Genomic DNA, 7,580 nt, shown 5'->3' with positions numbered 1-7,580 from the left:
TACCTAGAAATAATCACTTTTTCAGTTTGATGTTTATAATTACTGCACATGTCATGATATTTTTCCTACATATACATGTAGACATCAAAGACATTGGCAAAAAACAAGGCTCCAGAAACTGATGTAATACTAATTAAGATGTTTTAACAAGTGGATGCAGCGCCCACTTACCTATGCCAAGAAATTTGAAAGACAGCTACCTGGCCAACCGGCTGGCAGAGATTCATATTTATGCCTATTCTGAAGAAAGGTGATCCAATCAAATGCAGAAATTATAGAACAATATCATTAATACTACATGCAAGTAAAATTTTGCTGACCAACATTCAAAAGCGGATGCAGCAGTGCATCAATAGGGAACAGCCAGAAATTCAAGACAGATTCAGAAGAGGACGTGGAAGAAGGGGTATCATTGCTGATGCCAGATGGATCCTGGCTGAAAGCAGAGAATACCAGAAAGATTTCTACCTGTGTTTTACCGACTATGCAAAGGCATTTGACTGTGTGGAAGACTCTGACAGATTATATGACTCAGCTGCGAGTGTTGATTGTTAACAGTGTTAATTGTGATTGTAAAGACTGTGACTGTAGAAGCTCTAACTGTGAAAAAGTGGACTAAGGGGGAGGTACTGCTGGGCTCCAGTTACAGTCGATGAACTTAAGTTCCCTTAAAGGTTTTGCTTCTGCTGATACCTTGTGAGACTCCAAGCAAGGGAATAATCTTCTCGCAGTTCAGTTTTATCAGAGGCCAGAATAGGTGAAGACAAGATGAACTACTGGAGAACCTGCCCAGATCAGATGGACAGAAAATGATACACCAGACCTGAATGGCTGGTACCTGAGTAACCGTACCTTTAGTGCTTTTTGCCCTAATTGTTTTTTTTCTTTCTTTTTTTTTAATTGTGCTTTCAGTGAAAGTTTACAAATCAGGTCTCTCATACAAAAATTTGTATACACCTTACTACATACCCCTAGTTGCTCTCTCCCTAATGAGACAGCATACTCTTTCTCTCCACCCTGTGTTCCCTGTGTCCATTTAGCCAGCTTCTGTCCCCCCTACCTTCTCATCTCCCCTCCAGACAGGAGCTGCCCACATAGTCTCATGTGTCTCCTTGAGCCAAGAAACCCACTCCTCACGAGTATCATTTTCTATCCCATCGTCCAGTCCAATCCCTGTCTGAAGAGTTGGCTTTGGGAATGGTTCCAGTCTTGGGCCAGCAGAAGTTCTGGGGACCATGACCCCCAGGGTCTGAAAGACTAATTGTTAATGACTGTTTTGGACTGGTAAAATGATTGGGAAGGTGAAGTTATCCTCCAAGTATAAAAGCACTGTCGGTTGACCTAGTGTGTAATGGATTGCTTTTGGATGGCCTTTCTTGCCATGGTCTTATAACTTCTATCCAGGTGATTGGGTGAGATTGTGCAGATATGGTAATTGTGGCCCACCAAAGGGATTGGTCAGTTTTGCCATCCTGCTAGGTTTGATATGAGTGACCTCAGAAGTGGGAAAGAGACAATCCCACCACCACAAGGAAGGACAGCCAGGAGCCAGCACATCCTTTGGATCCGGGATCCCTGTGCTGAGAAGGGAGACAGAGAGAGAGCGGTAGCGCTGAAGATGGTGAGAAGAGGTGGCAGAGACCTGGCAGCAGGAGACTGCGTGGTGGGCTTCCCAGCCCATGGGGAGAGATACCTGAATGGCTTTGGGCAGAGGCCTAGGGCCAGGGAGAGGCATGCCTGTGAGCGCAGCTGGGAACAGACTGTCATGATGGAAGAACTGTGTCCTGAGTGTTCCTGAACCTCAATTATAACCTGTTTCTTCCCCAATAAGCCCCATAATCATGAATATTGTCTGTGAGTTCTGCGTGGCCATTGCAATGAATTATCAAACCCAGCAGAGAAGTACAGAGTGCTGAGGGAGGGACGGCTGGTGTCAGAACTGGTACAAGATGACGGTGAGAGAGGGCATGCCTCACAGGAATCAGCCTTGGGCTGTTGATCTTGGTTCTCCTTCCTCCTTGTGAAGTTGGAAGAGGTCAGGCACTGCCCCCATTCTGTTTTTACAGTGCATCATATTATGGATAACATTGTGAAGAATGGGAATTCCAGGACACTTTATTGTGCTCCTGAGGAACCTATACACAGACCAAGAGGCAGCTGATCAAAGAGTACAAGGGAATACTGCGCGGTTTAAAGGTGTGCATCAGGGTTGTCTCCTTTCACCATATTTACTCAATCTGTATGCTGAGCAAATAATCTCAGAAACTGGACTATATGAAAATGTAACCAAAGGAGAGGGTTCTTGTCCTGTCTTATTAGCCGATCAAAATAAGACGGACACCACACCACCAGTTGCAAGGGAAACAGAAAGTGGAAATTTATTGTCTGCACAGCCAAGGAGCAATGCAGGGTCTAACAACCACAAGGCCATGTGCTCGCTGTCTGAGGGGGTTGGGGAGCTTTTTATTTCCAATGGCATCTGGGGCCTGGGTTTGGTGCCCGGAACTCTCTGCCCTTATCACTCCCATGTCCACATTTGGAGGTCCGGATATTGAATCCTGTCGGTGATGTTCAGGTTCAAGGACAGATTGAGGACACCGCTCTTCAGGTCCTGCGCATGCGCCAAAACATTGGTTCGGGCATGCACAGGATTCTGGCACCAAATGCCAATTGTGGTTACGGAGGCAGCTTGGTCTGGCCAAACCGCAGTTAGAAGCTGTGGCTTGTCGGGCTGCGAGGGGGGCGGGGCACCGTGGTGGAGCCGGGAGAAGTCTCCGCGGAGGCTTCAATAACAATGTGGCATCAGGATTGGAGGAAGACTCATTAACAGCCTGCGTTATGCAGATGACACAGCCTTGCTTGCTGAAAGTGAACAGGACTTGAAGCACTTCCTGATGAAGACCAAAGACTACAGTCTTCAGTATGGATTACGGCTCAACATAAGGAAAACAAAAATCTTCACAACTGGACAAATAAGCAACATCATGATAAATAGAGAAAAGATTGAAGTTGTCAAGGATTTCATTTTATTTAGATCCACAATCAATACCCATGGAAGCAGCAGTCAAAAAATCAAACGCTGCGTTGTATTGGCCAAATCAGCTGCAAAAGACCTCTTTAAAATGTTAAAAAGCAAAGACTTCACCTTGAAGACTAAGGTGCACCTGACCCAAGCCATGGTGCTTTCAATTGCCTTATACACATGTGAAAGCTGGACAATGAATAAGGTAGGCCAAAGTAGAGCTGATGCCTTTGAATTTTATGGTGTTGGTGAAGAATATTGAATATACCATGGATTGCCAAAACAATGCAGAAATCTGTCTTGGAAGAAGTACGGCCAAAATGCCCCTTAGAAGGGAGAATGGTGAGACTTTGTCTCACATACTTTGGACATGTTATAGGAGGGACCAGTCCCTGGAGAAGGACATCATGCTTGGTAAAATAGAGGGTCATCGAAAAAGAGGAAGACCCTCAACGATACAGATTGACACAGTGGCTACAACAATGGGTTCAAGCATAAACCATTATGGGGATGATGCAGGACTGGGCGGTGCTTCCTTCTGTCGTACATAGGGTCGCTATTAGTCAGAACGGACTGAATGGCATCTAAAAACAACAACAACATACCAAAAAGATATAATCTTTAGTATGTTTGCATGTTTGAAACTTTATAAAAATGGCATCATACTGCATTCATCTATTAATTCAACAAATATTTATTGAGTATCTACTATGGCCAGGCACTATTTTAGGCATTGGGAATACAGCAGTAAACAAAATAGACAAAAATCCTGCCCTCATGGAGTTTCTATTCTAGAGGATCAGAAAGACAATAGAAACATAAATAAAAAATACATAGTGTGCTAGATAACGATAACTGCTAAGGATATTAAAAAAAAGAGAGAGAGAAGAGGGGTTGTGTGATATCAGAATGGGGTGGTGGGAGCAGTTGAAATTTTAGATAGAATGGCCAGGGAAGGTCTTGCTGTACCTGTCCTTCTGTCATTTGGTATTTTTGCTAATTATCATGGTTTTTTTAAACTGTGGTGAAAATATACACAACAAAATATTTGCCAATTCAACAATTTCTACATATATAATTGAGTGGCATTGATTATATTCTTCATGTTGTACAGCCTTTATCACTATCCTTTTCAAAAGTATCCCACCACCATTAACAGAAACTCCATGCTCCAAGGCAAACTCCTCCTTCCCTGCAATCACTAATAATCTTTGGTTTCTATATATTTCCTTATTTCATATGTGAGATCACACAGTGTTTGCCCTTTTGTGACTGACTTTTTTCATTCAACATAATGTTTTCAAGGTTCATCCATGTTGAAATCATTGTTTTGAGATTTATCTCTTTTGAAACATTTCTAGTTCATTCATTTTCATTGCTACATAGCATTTCATTGCAATAGGCCACTTTTTTTATTCATTTGCCTGTTGACTAATGTTTCAGTTGTTTTTAATATTTTGCTATCAGAAATAAGGCTACAAGGAACACACCTGAACATGTGCACATGTTCAGAGTTTCTCTAAGATACACAGCACCAAGGAGTAGACTTGTTCAGCCAGTGGACGTGCATGTCTTCAACTTTAGTAGATGTTGCTATCCAAACTGGTCGTAACCATGTATACTCCCTGCAGAAAGGGTTAACAGAACAGCCTGCTTACAAGAATAGCCCTTGGCTGGTGTCTGGGAACTTGGATTTCTGGAGTGTTCCCTCCATTCCCTAACCTAAGAGTTGTTTATAATGCCTAGCTTGTTTGTACAAACATTGTGGTTTATGCTGAACACCTGCTTTCCTTCTGGGAGTTGGAAATTTTGTAATGTGCTAGATAGGGGTACCCATGTGGACAACCCGTTGCCATTGAGTCAATTCTGACTCACAGCGATCCTACAGGACAAAGTAGAACTGCCCATAGGATTTCCAAGGCTATAATCTTTTTAATCTTTATGGAAGTATGACCGAAACCAAAAAACCCATTGCAGTTGAGTCGCTTCTGACTCATAGTGACACTATAGGACAGAGCAGAACTGTTCCATAGTGTTTCCAAGGAGCAGCTGGTGGATTCGAACTGCCTACGTTTTGATTAGCAGCCAAGCTCTTAACTATTGCACCACCCAGGCTCCACATATGTGACGAGCTCCTAGTAACCTTGGGCGCTGAGTCTCTAATGAGTTTTCCTGAGAAAAACATTGCAAGCACTCTGCTGAATTTTCACTGCTGAGTGATGACTGTGGTCTGTGTGACCCTCATGGAGGGAGAGAGCATAAGGAAGCCTGCACATAGATTCCTTCAGACTTTGCTTGTGCCTTTTCCCCCTATGACCTGGCTGCGTATTCTTACTACATCACTGTAATAAATCTTAGCTTTGTACAGCTACATGCTGAGTCCTTTGGGGGTGGTCTTGGGGACCCTACTTACATACTCTACCTGCAGTGAGAGTTCCCATTGCCCCATTATCTTGCAAGACTTAGCATTGTTCAACTTTAATTTTGAAATAGTATCCCGTTGTTATTTGAATTTACATTTCCTCGATTACTAGTGAGTTTGAGCATCTTTTCATATTTTTAGTGACTATCTGAGTTTTCTCTTCTGTGAAGTGCCTACTCATATTTTTCACTCATTTTTCTTCTGGTTGTTTGTCTTAGCTTATTGAATTATAGAAGTTCTATATATCTGGATACTAATTCTTTGTTGTTTATGCACATTGAAAATAACATCTCCCTGTCTGTGGTCTGGAGCCCTGGTGGCGCAGTGGTTAAGAGCTTGGCTGCTAGCCAAAGGGTTGGCAGTTCAAATCCATGGGTCACTCCTTGGAAACCCTATGTGGCAGTTCTACTGTGTCCTATAGGATTGCTATGAGTCAGAATTGATTTGACAGTTTTGGTCTGTGGTCCGTCTTTATCTTTTGTAGTGTGTTTTGCTTTATGGAAGTTTTTCATTTTAATGTAAAAAAATTAATGAATATTTCCCCCTATTGTGTGTGTGTTTGTCTTGCTATGTGTCTTTTCAGAGGCTGCATGGAGTAGTGATTAAGGGCTTGGGAGTCAGACTATGTCAGTTCAAATCCCAGCCTCATCACTTACTGTGCAATTTAGGTTAAGTTAACCTTCCTGGGTCTCAGTTTCTTCATCGATAAAATGGAGATAATCACAGTTCTTGCTTATTAGATGGTTGTAAGGATTGTATGGAGCCCTGCTGGTGTAGTGGTTAAGAGCTTGGCTGCTAACCAAAAGGTCGGCAGTTTGAATCTACCAGCTATTCCTTGGAAACCCTATGGGGCAGTTCTATTCTGTCCTATAGGTCACTATGAGTCAGGATTGACTCGATGGCAACAGGTTCAATGGGTTAAGGATGATATGATTAAATATGTGAAGTGCTTAGTAACAGTCTATGGCACCATGAAGACAGGGGCTGTGTCTTTACCACTTTTCTCCCAGAACATGGGCACTGAATGCTTTTTGTCCCTCTTCTGGCCTCAGTTTCCTCTCTCTCTCTTCTTTCTTGCTCCTTTGATTCTGTAAGAGGATTGACTCAGTTGTCAGTATCGTTCAAGACGGAGGAGATTGCCCACTTCTGGTGGAAAACGAGAATAGCACCCTGCTGCGTGCTTGGAATGTTGTCTGACAAGGTGATGTCTGTAGTGCTTTGCAGATGAAACGTGCCCCCCGAAATTCATATGACCCAAAACAATAAGATTTTAGCTACAATAAACTGAGACCCCATTGGAAAATTAGCAAAGTATAAAACCAAGAGGATGGCTGCTGTCTGGACACAGCTTGACTTACTGTACATCCCATTGGACAAGCCCTCACTGGTCATTCCATACACATCTAAGCCTTGATATCAGGCACCAAATCAGAAAGCTGAGTGTGTCTCATGGTAAGTCCTGGGAAAGGCTCTGAGAAGAGTGCCTGTTGGGGTCCTCATACCATATATGTCTCAATACTGTAAGTTTTAAATCAAGCTAGCAACCTGCTAAACAATGACCTTCATAATGACCTAGGCCAAATTTAGACTACTTGGACTCCTTGGAGTTCCACCTTGGATGATGGTGGAGCATCACCAGCTGTCCCATGTCTCAACTCCTCTTTTCTTCCCTCCCCTGTTTTTCCAAGGGATGTCATGCATGGTGCACGGTGGACACTAACCTGCATGTCCAAGGACCACCCTCTGGAGGAAAGACCTAGGAAAGAGGCCCACACAGACTCTAAAAGCAGGCTTTAGACCATCTGAGCAGGAAATTCCAAAGTTTGACCTTTTTTCTTGTTTTTTTGTGTGACTTCCCCCTTCCCTAGGACTGTTAGTACCTATAAGCCCTCAGGAATAGCACTCTCACTTCCCATCTTAAATTAGTGAAAATAGACTCCCATAAAAAATCCATTGCTGTCAAGTTGATTCTGACTCATAGCGACCCTATAGGACAGAGTAGAACTGCCCCATAGAGTTTCCAAGGAACACCTGGTGGATTTGAACTGCCAACCTCTTGGTTAGCAGATGTAACTCTTAACCACTATGTCACCAGGGTTTCTGAAAATAGACTAGTCCTTTTAATTTACTTCAGCT

Source organism: Loxodonta africana, chromosome 3, assembly GCF_030014295.1.
Source record: "Loxodonta africana isolate mLoxAfr1 chromosome 3, mLoxAfr1.hap2, whole genome shotgun sequence".
Classification (NCBI taxonomy): Eukaryota; Metazoa; Chordata; class Mammalia; order Proboscidea; family Elephantidae; genus Loxodonta; species Loxodonta africana.
Note: the sequence above shows the minus strand (reverse complement) of the source record.